Source organism: Phascolarctos cinereus, unplaced genomic scaffold, assembly GCF_003287225.1.
Source record: "Phascolarctos cinereus isolate Bilbo 61053 unplaced genomic scaffold, phaCin_HiC Scaffold_9;HRSCAF=440, whole genome shotgun sequence".
NCBI classification, from domain to species: domain Eukaryota; kingdom Metazoa; phylum Chordata; class Mammalia; order Diprotodontia; family Phascolarctidae; genus Phascolarctos; species Phascolarctos cinereus.
The window spans coordinates 177107343-177133806 of record NW_027556402.1 but is presented as its reverse complement, the minus strand read 5'-3'; the positions used below and the strand labels follow the sequence as shown (position 1 = coordinate 177133806).

General features: G+C 34.8%; 1 protein-coding gene across 2 annotated transcripts in view; it reads left to right on the top strand.

Annotated features, from left to right (window-relative positions):
• The window catches only part of SLIT2 (slit guidance ligand 2), a 395951-nt gene that overhangs the window by 21276 nt on the left and 348211 nt on the right, over positions 1-26464 (top strand). The gene's annotated exons all lie outside the window — the stretch shown is intronic.

Genomic DNA, 26464 nt, shown 5'->3' with positions numbered 1-26464 from the left:
GTGTATATATATACATACATATATATATATATATATATACATACATATATATATATATATATACATATATATATATATATAAAGGCTTTACTCCAGCTAACTCAGGGATGAGTTCCTCCATGTTTATCTGGGACGGTCCTTAAACAACAGCCAAAGTCTCTTTAAGGCCTGTGGTCTTTGCCATTTAGTAGACCTGACAAACTATTCACTATGCTGAGTGAAACTTTGACTCTATAGAGTTACTTCATGTCATAGTGAGACATAGGAAGACTTTCGTGGAAGATGAAATAATATTAACCCCCCCAAATAAAAAGAAAATACCCTGGAATTTTAAACATGAGATTTTCTGGTCATGGGCATGTAGCACAAGAATATGGGAGTTCATTCAAGTATTAGAATTATGAATAATAAAATATGATTCTTTATAAATGTGAAAATACCTTTTGGGGATGCATAGGATGTTTGAATATTTGGGCTAATCTCAAGGGAGGATTTGGATGAATAACAAGCAGACAAACATGCAATTTCTTTGGGGATAGGCAGAGGTGACCCCACCGTTTCAGGGTTACTTCAGCAATCCCAGAAGCAGGAGGGCTGAATCATCTGCTTATTTCCCCAGACAGGCTTGCTTCCTCACTATGTTTGGTATATGCCTTAATTCATTGTGTTCCTATAATTTGGGAAGAAGTTATATCCAGCTGGAATGCCTTGTCTTCATTCCAAATTCTAACTTTTTGCCACTGTTTAGGAAAGATGGTGAAACAAGTTTGTCTAAAAGTACTAGACTTTTTTGGACTCTATAGGACTAAATGTTTCTGCAAATTAATTTGACTCATTTATTTAATGAAAATAACTTATTGTAAATAAGTAAAGGAAAACAATAACGCTTGAGAATAAATTTTTATTTGTACTAGGTCTTTTGGTAGGGAGCATTGTGAAAAAGAATGGAGGTCTGGAGGATGTGGCTTGTTATAAGACTTCAGTCCTTTTATATACAAATATATTTATAAAATTTAGGGAAAGAGGGGAGGCAAAAGTGGTTTTGATTAAAGTGTACTGACTGCTGAGAATTTTTGGGACTTCAGAGATTTTGGAAATTTATCTTAAGTAGTTAATTTGCGCTTGGTTTCAATGTTGGCATGCGGTTTCACATAAAGTATTCTATGAGTCTGATCTAAAATTGGTGTTGAGAACTGCGTAGTACGGAGTACAAGAGTTCCGTATTGAGAAGGTAGGACCCTAAAGGCCATATAGGAAGTGTAGGATTGAAATGATCAAGAGGAGGGAATGAGTGAGCATTTCCAGATGGAGGAAGCAGCATTGACAAAGGTATGTTTTTTTTGGGTGGTAACAGTAACAGATCGTATTGAACCAGCTAGCCCTTCATTCATTCAACAACCATATACATAATTCATATTATGTACATTTAATTGCACTAAGTAGTGGAGAAGGCAAAGTTTGTGAAGAGATAAGGTTGTGTATATAAAGTCCTTTGTAAACCTTAAAATTCCATATAAATGTCAGCTATTATTATCATTGCAGTTTAAACAGTTGATGGAAAGTCTTAATTACTGCTATTTTATGAAATTATTTCATTAGGCATTATTTTATATACTTTGGCCATATTCAACTTGGAATTTTACATCTGAGAGACCAGATTACTAGGAGCTACAAAAAGCTGTTTCTGAACTTTAATTATAATTGTCTCTTGCAAAATTTAGACAGTTTGAATGGTTAATAGTACATTTCATTAATACAGTGACAAGTGGAAACTTCTCTTTTCTATGTGATAAGAAGACAAGTGGTCTTCTGGGTGATGAACAGTAAGAATTGGTTTATCCTCATCTTTAGCAAGGATTTATCAAATGGGTTTACTGCTTAGTATAATCATTAAAAGAAGAGAAAGTAAAAAGGCAATAACAATTCATATTTTTATAGTGTTTTAGGATTGACTAAGCCCCAGTAGTACCTGTGTAAAGAAGGTGTTAGGTAAAGAACCCTCTCTGGAAACTCAAATTTAAACCAATAAAATATGTACCCTGCAGTCTTATGAGTATGTTCTTGGTATTTTTTGTTTTAAAATGAACTTTTCTTCAGGTAGGGTGGGAAATAACAGTAGCTGATAAAGAGCTATTTCTGTAGTATTAATTTATTCTTACCAAAGATAATTGGATGGAGACAAAAAAAAAAGCAAACGTGTACTTGTCCAGACTGTACTGGTCTAGTAAAGTCACTTATTTAGAGAAATTTTGTCCAGCTCAAAAATTCCAAATAAGAATTTCTTTTGTACATGGTTTCATACGTCAATTGGCATAATGCTGTAATTACTTTAGTGTTAATAGTTTTCCAAATTGATTTATATTTCTGCTTCTGAGGAACTATCAATTAAAAATGTTAATCTATTTTTTTATATATTTTTAGAGACCAAATTTGCACTTCTTCTACTGTAAGTTTAGCTATTTTTTAAAAATTGGATCAGGAGCACACATTCTGTAAACTTTCTTTGAGCTTCTGTGAAGAATGATCACCATTTGACTGACTCCTGACTATAAATGAGATGCCAGGTGAAGAAGCCCATATGCTCATTGCGTAGCCTAAATGCAATATAAAAGAAAAAGAGGGTACACTGTATATGAATTATGATTAGACATGGTTGGTTGCCGCCAGCGGCCAACTATGCTTTCCCTTTGCTGTCTGCTCCAATTTCTCTTTGGACGGGTTGAGAGAGCACTACATGTTCAGGTCAAGATGTTTGCTCAGAAATAGTAGTACAGTTGCAGCTGTGTTTGTTGGAGCAAGAGACTAGTTTAAATAGCATTACCATTTATCCAGTCCATTAACAGAACTCTGTAAAATAATACCAACTCTGCATAAACTACAGGACAGTGTAATAAAATTACAAGCACTTGTTGACAGATGGGAAGTGTAAGTAAAGGAAAGTGATAGGTGGAGGAGTTTAAAAGAGACAGTACATAATTTTCTCAGCTCAACTAGATACCCCGCACCCTCCCGTACCTTCCATCCCAGCCCACACTTATTTCTATTGTATTCTTCTGAGTGGGGAAAATCATTGTCAAAGCAACCTGAAGATCCTTGTAACCAAGATGACATTTACATCGTGGACTGAAGGAGTTAGCTGTGCCTTTTCTCTTTCTGGTCCTTGATTGTTACATATGGCTAGTATCTGTGAATTCATACATTGGTAGATTCTTCTTGAACACCTATCATGTGTAAGGTACGTAGTTTAGTGGGGCAACACAGGTGCTCATTCACATAATTAGATTACCTGAAATTTGATTGACTCAGGAGCAATTCACACTTTTAAGTTGAGTTTTTGACTACAAACCCTGTCTTGTTAGAGAGGAATTTCGTTTTGTGGTGCTGTGGTTAGCCTTTTGGATTACACATATTTGTTTTGTGGTCTTTAGTTTATTTTTGGAGCATTATTATATTTGCCCAGCCATATAACATAAACTTTAATATTCAAAGCATTTCTTTGTAAGTCTTTTTCTCTCTACCACAAAAAAAGAACATAGGTACCACATATATCCAAGTGACTCGCTGTTCAGTTTTCTTCAAATCTTTTTTTGTGAAAGATTTTTTTTTCCTGTTTTCAAGTGGAGTTTCTTGTTTTCAGGTACTTAGATGTTCACTATTTGGAATTTGTACATCATTATCAATAGTAACTATCATAAAAAGCCTAGTGAATGCTTAAATGAAATATTTTTAACCTCCAATTTTTCTCTTAAGACCACAGCTTCTTAATTGCTATTTACTGAAGGATGAATGCCAATATAAAAACTCATACTTTTTCATCTTTCTTGATATGCAATTTTGATACCCCTGTGGCATCTATATGTGTAAAAATTAGTGTGGCTTTTTTCTTTGAGAAATTTTCAAAAATAACTTGATAGGAACAGAAACTCTAGTAAAGAAGACTTTATTTCTTAAATCTCTGTAACTTTCAGTGTATGCAAGTTGATTGAGCTAACATTAAATCCCAGAAATCATTCTAGATAATGGAAAACTAAATTAAATGGTTAGGAGAGAAAAAAAAAACCTAGATTAATTACCTGTTTTACCCCCTTAGGGTTTTCTAAACACTGAAGTGTTTTGAGAGATACAACAGGGTGCACAAAACCACAGTGTGTTTTTTTTTAACATAAAAAATACCATTATTTAATCTATTTATATTTTTTTAAAAAATCCTCTAACTCCCCAAACAGTTCACTCATGTCAATTTAGTTACTTAAAATCCTTGTAGTATAGAATAATAGCAGAGCACTGCATGGGGAGCCCTTGCAAAAATTCCTCTTGAATTAATTTCTGCCAGCTATGATTAAAGTGTGTGGTACTAGATGTGTCAGATACCATAGTTTCCTGCTTCATTTTACTCTTGGCCTGTTTGGCCCCTGCCACAATAAATCCAACAACGGTTACGCAGGAATTGCAGGTTACAGTTGCTACGGTTACCGTTGTCCGGCCACATCGACATCATTACTCATCTAGTGAGCTACCATGATAGCTACCGCTGATTTCCATTCCTGGGAATACTGAAGATCTTTCATGCACTAAGGATGAAAGTTCTTCAGATGGCTGTCATATCTGTTTTCTAATTGCTAGAAAGAGAACATGTGATTTACACTGTTAACACTGGTATTTTATTAGCTGGCTCAAGGTAGATTTGTTGATATCTGAAAACAAAGAACCAGAGGGGTGAGGCTCAGAAAGGTGTGTAACATTGTAAGTGATTGGAAACACCAACTTTTTTTTTTTCTTTTCACATTTATTAATGCAGGGTTTGGGGTTTACTTTCCACTTTGTCTTCATTATTCTGTGCTGCCATGAGGGAGAAGCTAATAAGATAGAGATTTAACAATGCGCATCCTGCCTTGAAGGTTTGTCGTTAACTGTTACTACTCTACAAGCAAGGGTTTATGTTTAAGTACTCAGAGGAAAGGTTTGATACATTCTTATCTGACCACCTAGTTCCTAAAAGCTGTTAGGAACCGCTTTGCCGTGAAAAGTGGGACCTTATTCAACAAGCTCAAGCTTTGAATGTTATTCAAATCCGAGTTCAAACTCCTGGTTTAGAGGTTAGAAATCCAATAAAGAATGAGACTGTATTCTAGATTGTGCTAGGCTTGGTTGTTGAATGTTTTTTTTCCTTCCAAAAGACGGTTAGGACATGACTTGTTGCTGGGCTGCTGTTAGGGACCGGGTAGCAATTGGCAGGTTTCTGCTGTTAGAAATGCTACAGTCACTCAACGGCTTGATCTCTGAGCAGCAGTCCAACGGAGAGTGAATTCCAATAAGAAAAGCATGTGTATTAATGTCTTTCCACTTACACAGTGCTTGCATGTATATGTCAGCACTTGTTCCTGAATTGTAAATAGGTGTGTGTGCTATTAAAAAACAAACATTTGTAGAATTCCTTCTCTGTGTAGCGCATTCTGCTGAGTGTTGTGACTAAAAGAAATCATAAAATATTGTCTCTACTGTTGAAGGCCCTACCTATTATTTATTACCCAAAATTCAATCAAATCTTAGAAACGTCATACTTATTCAAAGCAAGTAAGCCAGTGAAAAACAGAACATTGGGTATTTTGATGGTATTCTTTTGCCGAGAGAGAGAGAGACAGAGACAGAGAGAGAGACAGAGACAGAGAGAAAGAGAGAGATCTTTTTTGAGACATGTGGAAACTAGGCTATAAATACCCAAGTTGCGGATGCGAAATCACCATTTCCAAATTTTGGAAGAGTGTTTAAAAGTTAAATACTAAATGAAATTGTATGCAAATAAAAAAAAGTGTTTGGATTATGTGGAGAGAGAGTGTGATGTAGTGTATAGAGACATGGCCTTATGGACAGATAGGCCAGGGTTCAAATCCCCTCTGACAACTAAAGCAGTTGTGACCCAGGGCACACAGTTGCACAGAGGAAAATTTCTGTAAGTTGTACAAAAAGTGCTCACGAGCATTGGTAGACAAAACAGTTAAACTACAGATGTAGTCCCACTCCTCATTCTCTTAGGTTATATTAAACACCTGGGAAAATAAAGTGAATTTATCCTACAAGAGAGATAGTATCCTGTAGAGAAAATAATATCAGACTTGGAGCTAGGAAACTTCAGTTTTACTCAAGGCTTTGCAACTAATTAACTGGCTTTGTTACCTAGCTTGTAATCTTAATTCCTTGTTTCCTTATCTGAAAAATTAGAGGTCGGTAGGAAGTGGTTTTTAAGAACACTTTCAGCTTTAAAATAATTCTACAATTCAACTAACCACATTAAAAAAATCCTTTTGATCAATTGTAAATTTTAGATGTGTATTCTTCATTTATAACAAATTTTTATACCTTCCCCCACAAACTACATAATTTATGACCTGCCCCCCACAACGTGCATTGACATTCCTCCCTCTCCCCCATTTTCTTCCCTTTATTAGAAAAGGGTGAAAATAAGTGGAGTCAGGCCCACTTGCCTTTAACAAGCCGAGTCCTATTACTTTAAAAATTCTGGCACAAAATGAATTGGGGTGGGAACAAAGTAACTCAAGATTTGTTTAGATTAACAAACATCTTCATAGTGTCATTTTGCAAATTTGTCTTTATATTGCAAACGAAGTATCAGGCACAGTGACAGTCTGAAATAAACCCAGTATCTTAAAGGTAAAGGGTATCCCTATGCAACTTTTATTAGTAAAATCTTAGCGCCACTTTTTAAAAAATGAAATCTCACAATTATGCTTATTTTTAAACCAGGATGCATTCTTGGAGTTGGGGGGCAGGGTGGGAGAGAATACTGATAGGACAGAGTTAGAGTGCTAAGCACTGGGTTTTTGGTTTTGTTTTTGTTTTTTTGGTTTGGTTTGGTTTTAATCTCTTGTTCATAATAAAAAGTTGAGAAGTAACAGGAACTTCAACAATGCATCTAAGTTAACTTGTTTATTATATTCTCCTTTCTTTGTTATCTGCCTCACTGCTCTTCCTGGGACCTTTTGTTAATTCCGTCAGATTTTAAACTTCTGCCATCATGCAATTTTGTCTGCCCAGTAATCACCAACAAATAATAGCAAACATCGGTGTTGGCTGATGGGGGTGTGACGGGGCCTGGTAGCTTGGAATAGTTAGATGTCTTAATTCATTTCAAAGCTCCTCTTTTTAACTTGCTAATACCAAATTTATCATGAACTAATGCCTAGAAGGCATAGTAATTTTAGACCAACTTACTTTCCTTATTCTTTCCTCTCTGCATATTGTAGAATATTTTTCTACTCATAGGAATTTAAGGGGAGAAAAGAAAAGTGACTTCTTATGCTTAAGTTACAACTGATCTGGGTTATGAAGTTTAGATGATTAGTAGTACACTTTTCAATTTTTAAAAAAATTACCTAGCAGTGTGTGTATGGAAGAGAGAATATATTCTGAGCGTTTTTCCTAAGTGTTACTTTAGAAGAACCAATGTGGTAACTTTTAAAGTTTGAGCATTAAAATGTATGTGTGCTTGCTGCATGGGAAGAATTTCTCAGTAATTCTGTTGTTTTCTCTCTCCCCTGAAATTGGTATGTTGTGAATGCAGTCATTACATTAAACCATTTCTAAATTGTTAGTGTTATTTACTTATTTGCAAATTCATTTTATGTAGTAAGTACCATTTTGCACTTTTAATTGGTGTTCTGTTAAAATAGGATAAGTTCATTTAATCCATCTGAGAGAATCAACACAAATAGGTTAACATGCTTGAATATGCAGATTATTTACCCACTGTTATATACTTTGTGTTCTGAGTGCTTGGTAAGATAGGAGAATGTAGGTAAGAAATGATTCTTGTCTTTCTGGAACTTATTTAATAAAAGGGGCGTGTGACACTAACAATAATAACAATACAAAATGAAACCTGGTAAGGGCATAGGAGAGGAGTGATTAAAATGTTGTATGAGATCTTTGTGGAGAAAGGTTATTCATTACCTGCTAGGAAGGGTCAGGGAAGGACTTCCTGGAGAAGGTGGTATTTGAGTTGGTCCTTTCAATAATAGCTAGGTGTTCAGCAGGGGAGAAGGAGGCATCCTAGGTTCAAGAATGAACCTTAGGAAAAATAGATGGAAAAAATGTGGCACCACTCCAGGAAACGACAAATAGGAAAATCTGGCGATAACTTAAAACATGTAGTGAGAATTATAGTTTGACAAACTCTTTTAAATATGGCAGTGAATGAATAGGACTATTCCTTCAACTATCCAATCTCACCTAATGGTACTTTTAAAGAATTTGTAGCATTTTTTTTTTTAAGTCAACTAATTTTGGTAGAGAAATTAGACTGAGGGAAAATTACTTCTAATAACATGTGTTAGGCTCCCAACACAAATACTTCTTTTTGTGGTGTTTTTTTTTTAACTCAACTCGATCGAAAGGTGTGAGTGGTCTGCTTAGTTCGTTTTTGTTCCTTTTTATAACCAAGTTAATTGTCAAGGTGGTTCCTTCACTGAGTTCTTCTTGGAGGAGTTAACCTTGAAAGCTTGGGTAAATTGTGATGTGAGAAACCTTTTGGGCAGCACTTTAAAAGGAAACAATGCTAGAAAAGGAAGTCATGAAAAGTAAAAAGGCATTTCAGGGTTTATGTCACTGGGCTGTGGTGTAAAAACATGGGGTGCAGGGTTATTAAGAGAACATCTGTGGCTCTTGAATCTTCCCCCAAGTGAATGTGTAAGCCTAAGTATGGCATCTTGATTTAAGTGTTTAAAAAAAAACTTAAAGAAAAGAGAAATAAATAAGTCTGGAAAGAGAATGGGGAGAGATAGCTTTGCCCTATCATGATAGGTTTCTTCCACTAGTGAAAGATTAAAGCCTGAAGTAACTGAATAGCTGAGAAAAGCCCAGAGGAAGGTTGATTGCTTCCCCTCCAACAGTTCCAATTGATTGAAAAAAAGACTAATTTAAAGTTCTGTTTGTTCTACGTCTTAAACCATCAGAATTCTCTTTTGGAACTGAAGGAATGCTCTGGAGGAAAAAGAATCCAAGGATAAAAAGTCATTGCAGGCCAACAATTGTTCCTAATCCTCACAAAATGCTGGAGAAATTAAATTTATTCTTTATTGCTCCAAGTGTTACCTAGGTCACTGGGCGATGGGAAAATTGAACTGGAAGTCGAGCAGGCGCAATCTTTGTTTTGTGTCTAGATGCTTAACCTTAGACACGACAAGGCATCTTAGAGTGTTGTGGGAACTTGGTTCAGAGTATTAACACCAAGACTTTTATTGCCCTGGATTTATAATAGGCTATGCTGTCAGTAGATGAAAATGCAGTGTTTACATTGCAGTGTTAAATGATCATTTAATTAACACCTAAGGAAAAAAAAACTTGTGAAATTCTTAGTGGCTTTTATTGTTGGTTTCCTGGGAGGTTTTAATATTCAAGTTTCATTGCAATTTCTATTTAAAAGCATAGCTACAAAAGGCATTTATAAACTTTTTTTTAGGAAGACAAACAATTTAACCCTGTTGACCTTTTATCTAAAATGTTAATTTATATTACATTTTTAGAGTAGACTAACAGACTTCTTAATTGGAGACCTCACTTCTGTGTAGAGGGGATTGTTAATAAGTAGTTTAATTACTATTTTAGGAAATGAAATTCATGTAGAAGACATGTGTTACATCTGTAATTAGTTGATTATCTTATGAAACTTTTGCAGCAAAGCACTAATTGTATAATTTTTAGAAATAAAATATCACATCATTTAAAAACATCTGTTTTTAACTGTGTAATCACTTGCAGGGAATGTACTGGGAAACATTAATTTTTCTTCATGCAGAATCACTATTATATAGGACTTCATAAAATCTATCAAAGACTAAGTAGAAAACAATGAAATTATTTTTAAAAATTAAAATGAAGAGTAAGTCAATAGCCATTTTGTTTGTTGCAGAGACTAGATTCCGCCAAATTTCTTCACCTGTTCTTGCCCATATATGCAGCAATTCATAAAAGAAAGCATATTCTCGTGACAAAGGACTAATACTATATAGGATGTTACCAAGGAAAGCAGCTGCTCTGCTCTTTAAAGTACTTTATTAAAAGATAAATTAGAATTAGAATGAAGGATCCATTTAATCCACATTTTATCTGCATGCCATTTCCTTTTTAATATATTAGAAAAAATGAAAAAAATCCTAAAACATTTACAAATGCACCTGTTGGATAGAAATCTCTGTGTGTTTTCCCAGAGCTAAATAAGTCACTGTATTTTGGCTTTCCTAAATTATTTTGTTTACTTTTACTTACCTTAAAAAAAATCTTGTTCCATTTTATATTTTGTCAATTTAAATCCACATGATATTTTCCTTCTCTGTAGCCAGCTCTGTTATTAGTCACTGTAAAAGGGAACAGGAATGTAAAATATAACCAGAATCCACAGATAAAGTAAAATCCTCATTTTTAACTTATAGTTATAACACTTTTTGACCATATATTTAAAAAGAAAGATTGATGAATAAAATTTTTGATTTAATTTTAGCTCCTTTATTTCTCCATTTATTCATCTGGTGCGGATTGGGAAAGATAAAATGTTTCATTTAATATGGACAAATGTTAGATAATTATATCCTAAGGGGAATTTAGTGTTCACATACAGTGATTATCAATAACATCTTAGATCCACAAAATAAAGTTTGTAGAATTTAGCTTCAATGAACTCACTGAAGAAGTCTCAGAAGAATAAAACTATTCAGAAATAAAAGGATTGTGTTATAAATATTTTGCTTTATAATTAGACTACTAGAGTGATTGTGTGCCAACTGTTGTAATTGCAAATTGTAATTCATGAAGTCCTGGGCATTGAAAGCCTGGGTTTCTACTGGCCTCTCAATTACTTCTCTCCCAAACTCTTTTTTTCTGACTTTCAGGGGCCTCCAGAAATTGACCTATCTTGCCCCCTTTACACTACTCTCCAACACATATAATCTGTTCAACATACGTAATCTGTTGTCTTTACGTGTTTTTGGACATAGCCAGTATGGAAATTTGTTTTGATTATATATGCTTGTTTGACTAGGATTTTGTTTTTCTTCTCAGTTGGGAGAAAGTAGGATGAAGAAAAATAAATGCTTGATAATATAAAAATAATTTTAATTAAAAATTATATACTGGCTTCCATGTGATTGTCTTCAGTGGTGTTTTCATCTATACTGTAAGCTCACTCAGAGCAGAGATCATATATTCTTGTTAATACTTTTTTAAACTTAAAGTTCCTAAACCAGTGCTTGTTGTATAACAGACTTTCAAGAAATACTGTTTAGCTGATTAAAATTAAATTGAGACATGAAAATGAAAATTCAAAATCCATTTGAAATTGACATTATTGGATATGGTTGGAAAAACCCTGACCCAGGATTCAAAAAGAAATAAATTCTAACTCAACTTTTGTGATTAACAACTTCTGTGACTGTGAGTGGACATCATTACTTCTGTTGGTCTCACTTACTTCACCTGCAATTTAAGGAAGTTCAACTAGATTATCTTTATTTTTTTTAATTTTAAGATTTTTGGAGGGGTCAAGACATGATTTTACTGGTATAAGGACCACTCATTGTGTGGAAACTCCCTCCACTGGAATATATTGGAATTCATCTCTAAATTATAGTCTTCGACATTTGCTTGGGTCACTGAGAATTTGTTTTTCTCATGGTTGCGTGATTCAAGGATAGTACTTCAAGGTAGCATTTGAACATAAAGTACTAGACTTGGAGTAAGACCTGGGTTCAAATGATGTCTATAAAGTTTACCAGCTGTGTGACTGTGGGCAAGTCATTGAACCGTTCTGAGCCTGTTCCCTCAACTGTAAAATGGGGATAATAAGACCTCCTACCTCATAGGGTTATTATATTAGATCCAATGTGATGATTTATGCAAAGTACTTTACCACCTTTAAGGTATTATTTATTTATTTACTTACTACCCTCACTTCACCCCTTGAGTTTGTACAGAAACATTTTTTGGGGAAGTTAGTAGTCAACAAATGATTTTACAAGTGGATAAAGTGATTGCCTTTTATTATTGGATAAAAGAGTTGGGTTAATAAGCTCATCTTCTGTAGCTTCACTTGCAAGCATTTTGTTGAAAACTCTAGTAGCTCACAGGGTGATGATGAGCAATGATTCCATGCTGCCTTTCTCTATCACTAATATTAAATTTGAAATTCCTCATATAGAATTTTGGTGATGGCTGTGAGTCTTTCTTACTGGTTGTGTTCTGTCGTGGAATGGAGATTTACACCTCAAGGTGCAACCAACCGTTTTCACTATTAAAAAAAATAATAAATGGGTTATTTATTTGATGTTTGTTTCTGATTATATCTTGCTGTAAAGGAAAACTTGTACCTTTTGATGCAGTGTTCAAATACAGAGAAAGAAGCACCTTCCTCTAAATTTCATTTTGTGCTTGAGTAACATGCCCTAGTATTTGATAAATCACCAGATTAGTTGAAATAATTCATCTTTTTCTATGACTAGAAGAATATTTTTCATAGCACTAACAAATTAGAATTGGAAATGAGAAGTATAATAGTTCACAATAAACTTAGGAATTACACAGGTTAATGAGGAGCTCATTTGGATGAGTTCTCTGACTTACTAGAGAAAATTTTTTAAAAATTTAAATTTTGGAGAACTAAAAGAATAACATAAACTCTTCAATTTTTGGTGGCTTTGATCTACCTGCTGCATAATTTGAGTAGTTTAGAAGTAACGCTTAAATTATTATTTAAAAGAAGTTTGGGGGAAGTATCAATTAACAGATGTTATAACACATAGTAATATTCAATTTGGGGGTCCTGCACAAGTACATACCAGCAATTCAATATTAAAATTACTTTGAAAACCAGATGCTTATGCACACATATTTATGTGTGTTTATGGAAAGCAAAAAAAATAATTTTAGGCTAAAAAGGTAGAAAAAATTAACTTTGTTTTGTATGTGTTTATGTACATATATAGATATATAGATATAGGTAAATACGTAAATAATTTTACTACTTCTGTTTGTTGAAGAACCTGCTTGCACACATTATTTGCTTTCTGCCATGACTTCAGACTCATAATCTATTATTTCCACACAGCTTACTGGGTTGGAAGGCTTTGGGGTTGTTCTTTTTCTTTTACTCCTAATAATCAGTCACATTTGGAAACTGGTTAATAGGAAATGGATGAAATGATTATTGTCTGTATATTCAAAGGATGCAAGTAATTATTTCTCTTTTAAAAAATCAAATGAGAAATTTTGAATTGTTTTAAAATAATGAATGCTTGGGGGGGAAGTAAAGGTTCTTTCTGAATTAGTCCATTTTCTTTGCAAAGTTTTCATCATAGGATGAAAAATAGATCCTAGGAAAGGAAGTCAAAGCCTTAAACAACAAGTTTGGAGTTGGAAGGGTCTTTAGAAAGTATGCATTATTGTCTTCTATTTTTGCAGATAAGAAAGAAAGAAACTATGGATCTATGACTCTTTCAGTATCATGTAGCAAGTTAGGTCTCAGAACAGGGAGTAGAGCCCAGATTTCCTCGTGCTCAGAACAATTGTCTTCCCGCTTACCAATTTTATTGGCAGGTATAATTCTACCTCTATAAAATACTAAGGTATTAACAAATATTCAAGAGAGCTGGCAACTACATTTTTTAATATATCATAAGATCATAGATTTAGAGCTGGCAGGGACCTTAGAGCCCATTACATCCAACCACCACATTTTACAGATAAGGAAACTAAGGGAGGCCTAGAGAGGTTCAGTGGTTTGCCCAGTGACACACATAGTTAAATATTCAGGATAACATCAAATAATTGAAATTTTACTTCAAATCCATTGATATTTTCACTGTACTGTTAGAAGTAAATAAGTAAGAAAAGAAATTAGAACTGTCACAGTGCTAAGCAAAGAGCTACTGGGGAAAATACAAAATATGTATTTTTTCTTCTTATTTGTATTTATCTCTGTAAAGTTTGTATGTAAGTCATTAAATCAACAAGAATTTATTAAGGGTCTATTAGTGCCAGGCACTGTGCTAAGCTCTGGGCATATAAAGAAAGGCAAAACAGTCCCTACCTTCAAGAAGCTCACCATCTAATTCTATTGTAGAATGTAATCTCTTTCAGAGTAGACTTGTTTGCATTTTTGTCCTCCAGTCTCCTGCTTCTAACATAATGCTTTGGCCATGGATATTAGCAAATGCTTGTTGAATTGAATTATGTCTTTGTTGGCCCTACTACCTCTGGTTAAATGATAAGCTGCTTGAGGACACAAGCAGTAATTTAAATTCAATTCAGCAAATATTTATTAGATACCTTTTATATTTATAAAATTGTCCCAAATTCTGACAGAGTAAATACTTAGGATAAAATATAGCCCCTGACCTCATTTAGCACATAGTCTAGCAATGAGATATAACACATACATGCATAATTATGGTATATATTCTATAATGTATAATGGAATCAGAAGTTTAAGTAAAGTGCTATGTGAGTTCTTAATGGGGAAAATTATCATCAACCTGATCTTCATGATCTTAGGAGGTCAGGGAAGATTGTCTTGGAATTGTAGAATTTTAGTCAAGTTTTAAAGGACAAGTAAGAATTTGTTCATACCAAGAAAAAAGGGTGTATGGGGAGGGGGAGGAATAAGAAGTCACAGAAAATAGTTTGATCAAAGGCATATGGGCCAAAAATTTTAGAATGTGTTTGGGGGCAGATATTAGTCCAATTTATTTAAAGTTTATAGTATATGGAAGATAGGAGCCAAAGGAGAAAGAATGTCTGAAGGTTTGTGAGAGAGTGGGGATGACTGCTGAAGCATGATTCCATGGGGGTCAGGAGGAGATGGGATCAAGGATAGACCTAGAGATTAATTAATTAATTAATTAATTTTTAAAGAATCTTTCTTTTTCTTTTCTTTTTTTAAGGCAATTAGGGTTAAGTGACTTGCTCAGGGTCACACAGCTAGTAAGTATCAAGTATTTAGTCTGAGGCTGGATTTGAACTCAGTTCCTCCTGACTTCAAGGCCAGTGCTGTATTCGCTGTGCCACCTAGCTGTCCCCTTAAAGATTAATTTAAACAAGGAGAAGAGATTCTTGTAATTATGAGGTGGGAGGGCAAAAGAGTATCCAGGACTATGGAGGGGTTCATTTGTAATCTGTTCCCTGCTCTGACCAAATCAGGAATATTATATTCAATTCTGAGTGCCACATTTTCAGAAGGAAATTAAAAAGCTGGAAAGTTTAGGGTTGGAGACAAGCAAAATGCTCATCTAGATTTTGTCTAGATTGTCTAGATTTTGCTATAAGAGGATCAGTTGAAAGAAGAGATGAGAAGAGAAGATAGGGTCTGGGCGTGATCTTTCCTTGAACATTTGAAAGGATATCTTATCATAGTGGGATCAGATTCTGCTCAGTCCCAGAGGCCAGAAATAAGAACAGTGGGCCAAGGTTGTAAATAGGAAAATTTAATCTTGATGTAAGGAAAACTTGCTAAAAAAAATTAGAACTATGCAAAAGTATGTAGTCTTCCTTGGGTTTCTCCTCACTGGAGGTCTTCAGCAAAGACTGGAAGAAAACATGGGTTTGTTGTAAAGAGAATTTTTGTTTCTAGGTATGAAATGAACTAGATTCAGACTTCTGAGATGTTGACATTATGTGATTTGGGAAAGAGAGTGGATGATGAAATTTTGAAGATAAATTGAGGGAAATCGAAAGATCTCCTTTTGGGTTGCCTGAATCTCTTCAGGAAGATTAGGCCTAAATTGTGGGCCTGGTACATTTGGACACCCTAAGGGAGCATTCTCATTGCCCTTTGCCTTGAGAGGAAGAGAAAAGGTCAATTGGAATGCTTCCCTAAGGTATGCCTCCAGATTCTCTCCCTGGAAGAGAAAATACAGATTGCTATGGTCTTCAAGTTTTGAAGGGATGTCTGGAAGTAGGAGGCTATGCTATCATTTGTATGCATGTGGTATGGGAATGTATTGGGATCCTTTAGGGGAAGGGAAAAAAAAAGTTTGTAACAGTACCTATGAAGAGAGTTCATTTAAGTTAGAGTAGAGTAGAGGATTGCCAAACATCAAGCATGAACTATTAAGTCTATAGTGAACAAAATCAGTTCAATTTTGTGATTTCCTCCAGCAGTGCTCAGCAGCTCTGATGTTGTTACTGTTTGTTTTTTGTTTGTTTGTTTGTTTGTTTGGAGGGTTAGGGATTGCTAGGTTTCTAGGAGAATGGCTAGTCAGTTTTTAAGTTGTAGGTAGAAACAGACTGAAGAAGGATTAGAAGAACTGGAATGGGCCAGGACACTGGAAGTCTTGATAAGGGTGAAAAGCAAGTTTATTCTGAGTGAGGGAAGGAGAAATATAAAAGAATGGTAAGTCTGGACCCAAAAAGTAGGATAGCCATGATCCACATCTTGGAGGTGACTCTTTTCATTGAGATGGTGAAGCACATGTTGTGAACATGCTGACGTGAATGAAATAAGGAGAAGGTCACTGAAGGTGAGAGAGCTGAGCAATTCATGGTGGGTGGGTGTGTGTGTGTGTGTCTGTGTGTGTGTGTGTGTGTGTGTGTGTGCGTGTATGTGTGTGTGTGTGTGTGTGTTGCTTTGTAACATCCTAAAGCTTAGTACCTTGCACTTAGTGAGCACACAATAAACGTTATTGATTCACAGTGGGACTTCTCAAGTGTCATCTAAATAGCCTGAAAGAAATTAAATTCAAGAATGAGATTTGAAAAGCTTTTTTTGAATTTTATTTTGTTTTTTGGTCCTTTAGTGAGTGGTAAATGAATGAATCCCACACCTAATAAAGTGTACAAAAGAAAGAGTTGTTAATCAGGTCCTCCTAGTGACCACCCTGGAGTCTTCTTTTATCAGACAGAAATATGATGGAATTGGAAGACAGCAAAGTTACAGTTCATACAAAAGAGAGGTTTTTTTTTTCTCCCCATTCCTCACCCACCATGTAATCCCTTGGAATTTAGTTGATACAGGAAACTATTGAAACAAAGAGTCAACTGAGATTCAGATGTAGAGTAGTTATATGAACAAGAATAGCACTTGTAACTACAATAGCTAGGTTAAAAAATTACAAGGCATATCATTCATCATGCTTTAGGGCTTAAGCTTCTCAACCACTGGTGGGGGAGGGGGTTAGGAGTCAGATCCAGATGGAATTTGCTCCTTCCAAACTAATAGTATGGTATTTCTTCTTGTCTGAATCATCAAGTCTCAGTCACTCCTGGCCAACGGTGAGGTGGATACTGAATTAAAAAGTGAGACAGGCTCATACATTGTAAATTACTAAAAATCCTATTGTAATTCTCTAGTTGGGAACTTTAAAAAATAATTCAGTCACTTTCATTTTTCTGTTGTTTCTAAAGCAAAGAGTTCTATTGCTGTTTTTTTTTGTTTTTTTTTTTTACATTTTAGGGGAAATTACAGCCTAAGGAACCACACAGATTAGTAGAACCTCATCCCCACAGAACTTTGGGCTTTGGAACATATCTGAAGAGCTAGTCTGTTTAGGATGTTTATGGTTATAGTGATATACGATTTAGTATAAGGTCTAGATCCCATGTGCAGATTGAAGCCCTGATATTAGAAGAAAAGGAGGAAATGTATTTGAATTTTAATAACATGAATGGAATCTGAATGTGACCTTGGAATTAGCAGATGCTTTATGTTTTAACTATAATCCATAAAGGAGTCACTATATATCAATTTAAAAGTGAGTGGACCTTTTAAAAAAAAGCACATTCTTTATGCTTCTTTGTTAATGTGTTTAACCATTTCAAATGAATATGGCAAGTGTTTATTTTAAGTTTTATTGATATGTTTCATTATTATACAAGAGGCATCTCATAACATATCCCATCCTCTGCAACCTTACCATGTAACAGAGAAAAAGTTGAGCAAAGTTAGGGCAGGAACTAATTCCTTTTCTTGCTGTTGTTGTATATCCAGTGTCTAACATGCAGTAGGTGTTTAATAAATCCATGTTGACTGATTTGTTTGGCACTTGTCAACATATACAAAATTCCTCACAAAGGTCCGTGGTAGAGGGTAGATGGCATGTTTAATCATTTATCGCCTGAATCCAACTTAGTCAATGACTTTATTCTGAGCTCAACTGTTTTAATTTGCATTTTCCTAGTTGTGTGTTTTGTTCTGCTTCTATGTCTTTGCTCAAAATTAGTTCGTAGAAGTCTTCCCATGTTTCTTTGAAATCTTTTATTTCTTATGGTAGCATAATATTACATTAATACCAACAGTGCTTTAGTGTGCCTTTCCACAGCCCAGACACTGGCTTGTTTTTTTTGGAGAATGTCTCTTAGGCCTATGCATTTTCTGTCAAGAACTTCTTTAAGTTGGATATCATACTTATATCAAAGTTATTTGATATAATATATTTTTCTATTTGACAATTAGCTTTATGTTTTATTCTAATTGCATTGGGTTTTTTTCCCTGCCAAAATATTTTAATTTCCTAAAAATCAACAGTCTCATTTGTCTTTTGTAATCTCTATCACTTGTTTGTTCATTTATATTCTACCTAACTATAAATTTATGTGATACCTTCTTTGATTTTTCCTTCCTTCCTTCCTTCCTTTCTTCCTTTCTTCCTTCCTTCCTTCCTTCCTCTTATCCGTTTAAAACTTGTTGTGGTGTATGCTGTAAGACAGAGGCAATGTAAAGAAATACCAAATGATTTACCCTCAAAGCAAGATCTGGGCTCAAGTCCTGCTTTTGTTTCATACTGGCTCTGTGACTCTCAACAAGTCCCTTATCCTTTTAGTCCTTCAGGTCTACATATTGAAAAGAAGATATGAATCTACATTGTAAGAGGAAGCTTCTTCATCAGGGAATTTCATATACCAGTGAAATCATAGCACTAGTCCCAGTTCCTGGGGTGTGATATGTTGCTAAACCAATTTTGTGGTAAATTTTTTTTTCTGTTCTGTGAAAACACATAAGATGAAGTTGTTGTGATCATTGTTGATAGAGAGACTATTCCACCTGGACTAAATCATAGATTCCTAAGGTACCTAAATATTTGTATTAGATATGATTGATACTTTAAAAAAAAAAAAGGAAAAGAGAACAAACTTTAATTTTCCTTGTTTATAATTCTTGTAGTCTATGAGATTTTAAATAAGTATTACTGCTTTATTTGTATCTTGTATATTTTCTAGTGAATCTGTCTTTGACAACTTGATTTTGAGATCTACTTTCTCTTAAAGCCAAAAAAATAGCATTAGATTGCCATCTTTTGCAAGTGGTACACCTAGATATTTTACAAGAGACTTAAAAACCTATTTTCTGACTCTTTTCTCTTTAGTCCCAGTCCTCCACTTTCAGAAGAGGTGTAATACAAGGAGCATATTCAAAGGACAAGAAAACTGAGAATTGTTGACTTAACATTTACCAATATCAAGTAGACTGTGACCTGGATATATTACAAATATATGTATATGTGCACACACATACATACACATAAATATATATAGTACATAAATATAAATATATACACATGTATATGTAAGTACATACACATATATTTTAGCCATATATAAGTATAATAAATACATATAAAATAAGATATAAATGTAATAAATAATATAATGGGATTGTTTAATGAATATTTAATATCACATAAAATAAACTATTTACCTATAAATTTGGCTTAAATATGTATGTGTTTGTATATTAACATATGCATATACATGTCTAAGTATATATGTATATCTATTTGGTTGTTTGTATGTATATATATGGACATATACATAGAGAGAGAGAGAGAGAAGACTTTTGCTCCAAAAACTATCTTCCTTTAGGCTTAGATGATCATAGACCTTATAGGTTTGACTTTTAGAGTAAGGCAATAATGACTCAAGCTGGCTCTCACACACAATATAACCAGGCCTAAAATGCAGAACCAATAAAGAATCAGCAGAATCTTTTTACTTGATTGCTCTAATATAGAGAATATTTTAAAGCTTTCTCTATCAGTCTTTCTGTCCTGACATTTGTTTTTCCTTGGTCATGTCTTGGTTAAAATAGCACAGTAATCAATAAGCTTGTTTCAGTCTATATATTTAAGGAAAGTAGTTGCAAAAATTTATTTTCTCACATTGATATTAAACATCTTTCCTGTTTTTAAAGTTCCACAGAAAATAAAATTCTAGAGCAGCCCTTAAATCTTTAAAGCCTCAGTGTTTTCCATCGCATTTATACAAAAATGTTTCTTCTTTAAAAATTGAAATTCCTTTTCAAGAAGCAGTCTTGGAATGGATTAACCAAATCACTAACATTGATGGGGATGGGAAGCCTGAGATAGGTTGATAGCTGGCTTTAAGTATTTGAGTGGTTGTTATACAGAAGAGGGACTCAGTTTATGCTGTTTGTATTCATCCAGAAGGGAGTACTAGAATCAGTGAGTGGAAATTGTAGAAAGACACATTTAAGCTTTATTTTTTGAAAAATATTCGAACAGAGAATTCCCATCAAGGGTTTATGATTTCCCCCTCACATGAGATTTTTAAGCAATTGTTAAATGATCACGTTATGGATATTGGGGAAAGAATTCCTGTAAAGGTGTGGGCTGGATGACTAATGATATTCTGTAATTAAATATATTTCACATTTAAAGCTAAGCAAAATGTTTTGTGCACCTTAACTAGGTGACAATACAAAATACTTGTTGGGTAAGTGATCATTTGTTGATAATTGTATCCTTAGGTTTTTAAGCAATGTTTAACACTTTTCAACCTTGATATGCACATTTCTAAAATGATGAATTGCACTGTGTTTCAGAGTTTTATGCATGTGCATTAAAATGATAGCTTTTGTTTTTCTTCTTTCAATATCTAAGACAGCAAAATAAATAAAGGAAAAGGCCTTGGTTCCTGACAGTCAGCAAATGTTATTAAGAAAGTTTTTCATTATCAGTATTGGTTCTTCAAGTCACTGGGCTTCTATATAATTTTAGAAATTTTTACTTTATGAAGATTTTCATTGTTATAGGGAATGTTGGTGGTAAAGCAAATGAATGGAAAACACTGAGTCCTACTTTCAAAAGTATTTCTGGTATTCTGTGTATCATGCTAAATGTTTGGCTCACTTGGTTGGAATATAACACTAATGAGGCTCAATCCAGAGTGAAACCATTTAACTTCACACAGAGAAAACTCTGTTACAAAAGCCTAACTCTAGCTTGCAAATTGATGGCAATGATTGCAAGCAGAGTATGCTGTTTTAACTATGCATGCTTATTTTCCAAGGATGCCATACTCATCTATCGTTGGAATTAAGATTTCCTAGATAGAGAAAGTGGCTAGGTCAGTAAAAATGCTAGTTTTTAACTTGTCAACAAAGCAAAAGAATCCATAATCCAGTATGATAGTCAATTAATGAACCTAAAAAAAATCTTTCAAATATGAGTTAATTGTAACATCTAAAGGGGTAGCAGTTTACCACTTGAGTTGTTTCTCTTATTATTCATGCTTGATACATAGCAGGCTATCCTCATTGACTGCATAAGCCATTCTTTTAAAGATTATATAGTAAAATAAGGTATATATGGTATAAAGTTACTGATGCTAATTTGTAAATCATTTTTGTAATTATGAGTCATCATTATCATCAGTCACCCAACATCGTCATAGCAATCATCATTTCTAGTAAAACAAAAACAAACAAACAAAAAACCAAAAACCAGTTCTTCCTCAGTTACATTACCCTAAGAAATTACATTAGTTAGGACCAATGTCTAAGTCAGCCTTTTATCTATAACATATTCCGCCTTCCCCAGAAGTGTCTTGTGTGGTTGTTTGTTCCATTTGGGATTATGTCGTGTGAGGTGTACCTTTGTTCTCTGAACTACAGTGTATATATTTCTTGCTGTGTCCACTGCCTTGAAACCAGTACACCCAAAACAAAGGCAGGAGTAGGAATTGAAAGACATGACCAGGATCAATGAATGCACTGCTGATACTTAATTAGGCAATCATTAAGGATTTTTTACAAGCTTACTTTGTGCCAGGCACTGTGCTAAGTATTGGGGATACAAAGAAAAAACTATCCCTGCCCTCAACAAACCCTTTTCTAAAGAGAAAACATTCATATAAATATCTATATACAAAATGCACGCATCATAAAGACATAAGGTAACCTTAGCAGGAAAAGCCCTCAAAGGTCAGAGAACTAGGGTGGGCCTCCTGTGGAAGGTGATATTTGAGCTGAGTCTTGAAGGAAGCCAGATTGTAAGAGGCAGAAGAAAGAAGGGAGAGTATTCCAAACATGGGAATAGCCAGTGCAAAGACCTGCAGATGGGAGATGGAGCTTTGGGTGTGAATAACATTTAATATCCCAGTATGGCTGGACCATAGAGTGCATGGAGGGGATTCATGTGTAAGGAGACTGGAAAGATAACAAGGAACCAGATTGTGAACAACATGAAATACCAAATAAGAGTTTTCTATTTTGTCAAAATAGTAACAGGGAACTACTAGAGTTTATTGAGCAGGAATGCGGCACTTTGGGAACTATATAGAGGATAGATTGGAGTGAGTAGAGACTTCAGGTAGGGAGAGCAGTTAGAAAGCTGTTGGCTGGTCAAAGTAAAAGGTGATAAGGACTTGAATGAGAGGTGTAGCTCCGTGAGTATAGAGAAGGAGACACAAACAAGATATTTTGAAGGAAAAAAATTATACAATTTAGCAACTGAATGTATATGTAGGATTAATGAGAATGAGCCAAGAATGACACCATGGTTGTTAACCTAGATGATTGAAAGCACAGTGATTCCCACAACAGAGAAGTTTGGAAAAGGGGTGGGTTTTAGAGAAAAGGCAATGTGCTCTGTTTTGAGCATGTTGAGTTTGAGGTGCATAGAAAAGTTCTATTTTGAAATATCCAATAGGCAGTTAATAATGGTTGGCTAGAGCTAAGGGGACAGACTAAAGCTGGATAATATAGACCTGGGAATCATCTCCTTAGATATAATATTTGAACACTCGTTCAAAGGGTTGGTACCTCTAGGGCTCCTGAATGTTCAGGGTTTGCATACTCCTGAAACAAGTGTCATGATTTCTGGCCTTAGACACTATGTTTGAAGGATATTTAGTGTAGTAGTGATTCACTTTCATTTTCTTCAGTTGATCAAGTGATTTCCTAAAGAACAAGTCTGATTGTGTCATCTCCCCCGCATGACTTATTATATCCAGTGGTTACCTATTATATCTACACTCTCTCTCTCTCTCTCTCTCTCTCTCTCTCTCTCTCTCTCTCTCTCTCTCTCTCTCTGTGTGTGTGTGTGTGTGTGTGTATCCCTCTATTCAGCAATTAAAGTTCTTTACAACATGGTTTTTCCCCTCCTTTCTAGTCTTTTTACACTTTGCATCCATCCATGTATTTTATTTTTTAAATATCACCTAATGAATTTATTTTTGAGATTAAGTGTCCTCATCTCACCCAAGCTGGAAGTGCAAGCAGTCACTTACTAGCTGGATCCCACTAGTGATCAGCCGGGAGGGCTTTGACCTGCTCCATTTCCAACATAGACCAGTTTGCCCCTCTCTCAGGGGCTCACCATACTTGTGCCAGCTTTCATGTGCACTCTCACTTAATAAGCTTAGTCTACTGTCATTCAGAATTCTGAGCCTACACGATCCATAAACTTCAGGCTCCTAAGAGGCAGCGATTACAGGTGAGAGCCACCAAGTATTTGTGTATACTTCCAATGCAGTCCCACCAGCCTACTTGCTGTGCCTCCCACATTACACTCCATCTCCTAGCCTTTGAACTGGCTGTCCCCCCATGCTTGGAATGCTTTCCTTCCTCACCTTCCCCTCTTGTCTTCCCTGCCTTTTTTCTAGAGTCAATATCACCTTCTTCTGCAGGAGGCTTTTCCTATCCCATCTGCCCACAGTTCTACTGCTAGTGCCTTCCCTCTGCTCTGCACCTATCTGATCTGTACAGTTTTTGTGTTGTTTCCTCCACTAGAATGTTAAATCCTTTAGGGCAGGGACTCTATATTTGTTTTTCTTTGTATTGCCAGCACTTAGCATAGTGCCTAGCATATAGTAAATACTTAATGAATGTTTGCTGACTGATTGACTCTAGGTTTAGCTATGTAATATACCCATCTGAATTTATCAGCAACCAATTTTTGTGCCTTTTATGTTTAGGTTAAATTTTAGTGACCTCTATTATGGATTGTCATGACAAAATAAGTCATTTACTAAGTTTCATAATAACATAGTTATAATTTTATTTAAAATTAGTGAAATAGGTGGCTATATAGGTTAAGGTTTACTGTTACAGATTTTAAAGTGTTTTAGCAACTTTTATTTTAAATGAAGAAGATAACTTTTTGGAATTGTCATTTATTCTTGTATTCCTCTAGTTAGGACTACTTTCCTTTGTCTTCCCTACATTTGAGTCCTGAGCTTTCAACCATGTACAAAATCAGTCCCATTGGATCTTTCAACATCATCTCAGACTAAATGTGCTCCCAAATAAACTTATCTTCTGACTCTAATTGGCACTTTTATGTTGTTTCTTGATTCAGCAAATGATTTCAGGACTTTTCTGGCTACTAGAACTAATTATGTCTTAATATGTGGTCAGTACTTTGATCATTTTTACCAGTCTTCTTCAACTGTCAATTTAATAGGGAATAAGTAGCCTAAAACCTCCTGGGGTCTCTGATGTTATGCCATTTTTTGAAAGATGTGGAAAGAAGGAGAATATGCTCTTAGATGGCATGAGATGATCTAAGTTGCCTAATGGAAGTGGGAAGGGAACTTTTAAAACGTATAATACTTGAGATCTTAGGAAATGGTTTGGAAGCTATTGATACCAGAGAGCCTTAACCTATTTATGAGAGAGTTCTTCTTAACCTTTGCGTCCCTAGAGTTGAAAGTTTTACACTTGTTTGACATTTGGGTAGGGGTGAGGGTTGGGTTTCAGGAAAAGAACATTGAAAAGCGCACTAAAACCTGAGTGCCTTGGACTTGCTTCTGTTTCTGAAGTCTTATGAGACCTTGTCACTTGTACTTCTTAGGATCCAATTTCCTAAATGACATATTGGGAAGACTAAGTAAAATAATATCTGGATCAACAGAAGTTATCAAATTGAAGTGTTTTCTTTTTTAATCACTCAACATTGTACTTTTATGAGACACCAATTAAATAAACTAGTGTCATGGAATTAATTTTTAAAAAGCTTGAGGCAGATTCAAAGATCAGTATATTTAGCCCAATCTTTTATGAATGCATAGTCATATCAATTCATTTATTCATTCAATCTATGTACAAATATTTATTGAACACTTGCTACATGCAATTGGCAAGTTTTAGGCACTCTGAAGAATACAAAAATGAATAAATATAGCATTTAAGAGTGAAGAGAATAAACATGTAATAATGCCTACTATGTATATGCTATATGTGCTAGGCATTGTGCTAAGTGCTTTGCAAATGTTATCTTATTTTATCCTCTTAACAACCCTGTGAGGTAGGTAATGTTATTATTCTCTTTTACAGTGGAGGACAATAGAGGTTAAGTGACTTGCTCAGGATCACCTAGCTAGTTTCTGTGGCCCCATTGAAACGCACGTCTTCCTGACTCCAGGCCCAGGGCTCCATCTAGCTGCCTCAAGGAGTTTACATTTTAGAAGGAAAGATAGTATGAACACTAAGAAATGAAATACAAGATAGGGTATGAGAAGAAAAAGTAATTGGTACAAATTAAGTGTCATATGTTCATGAGAGGTATCATAAAGTTTGTGGCATTTAATTGCCTTAAAAGATGAGTAAAATTTTTATAATGAGAGTTGGAGGATGAGTATGTCCATTCCAAAGTCACAAAAATTGGAAGGTATTGTTGCTCGGTCATTTCAGTCATGTCTGACTCTTTGTAACCCCATTTGGGGTTTTCATGGAGAAGATACTGGAGTGGTTTTCCATTTCCTTCTCTGGCTCATTTTACAGATAAGGAAACTGAGGCAAACAGGATTAGGTGACTTGGCAGGGTCACATGGCTAGTAAATGTCTCAGGCAGAATTTGAACTCATGAATCTGATTCCAAGCCCAGTGCTCTATCCATTGTACTACCTAGTAGCCCATAGGATGGTACAAATGAGAAATAAATAGTCCAGTTTAGCTAGGGCATAGGATTTATTTGGAAGAGTTGTGAGAGCTAAAACTAGAAAGGTATGGATCTAATAAATATTTATTTTAATTTTAAAAATAGTTTGAAGTCAGATTATGGATTGTTTAGTTATTTGAACTTTATTTAGTAGGCATGCATGAGGAAGCATTTAAAGTTTTAAACAGTAAAGTGACAGGATCAGAGCAATAATTTACAGACTAATCTGGTAGTGAGGTATAGTACAGATTATAAAAGAGATTTAACTGTGATGAAGACCAGTTAAAAAC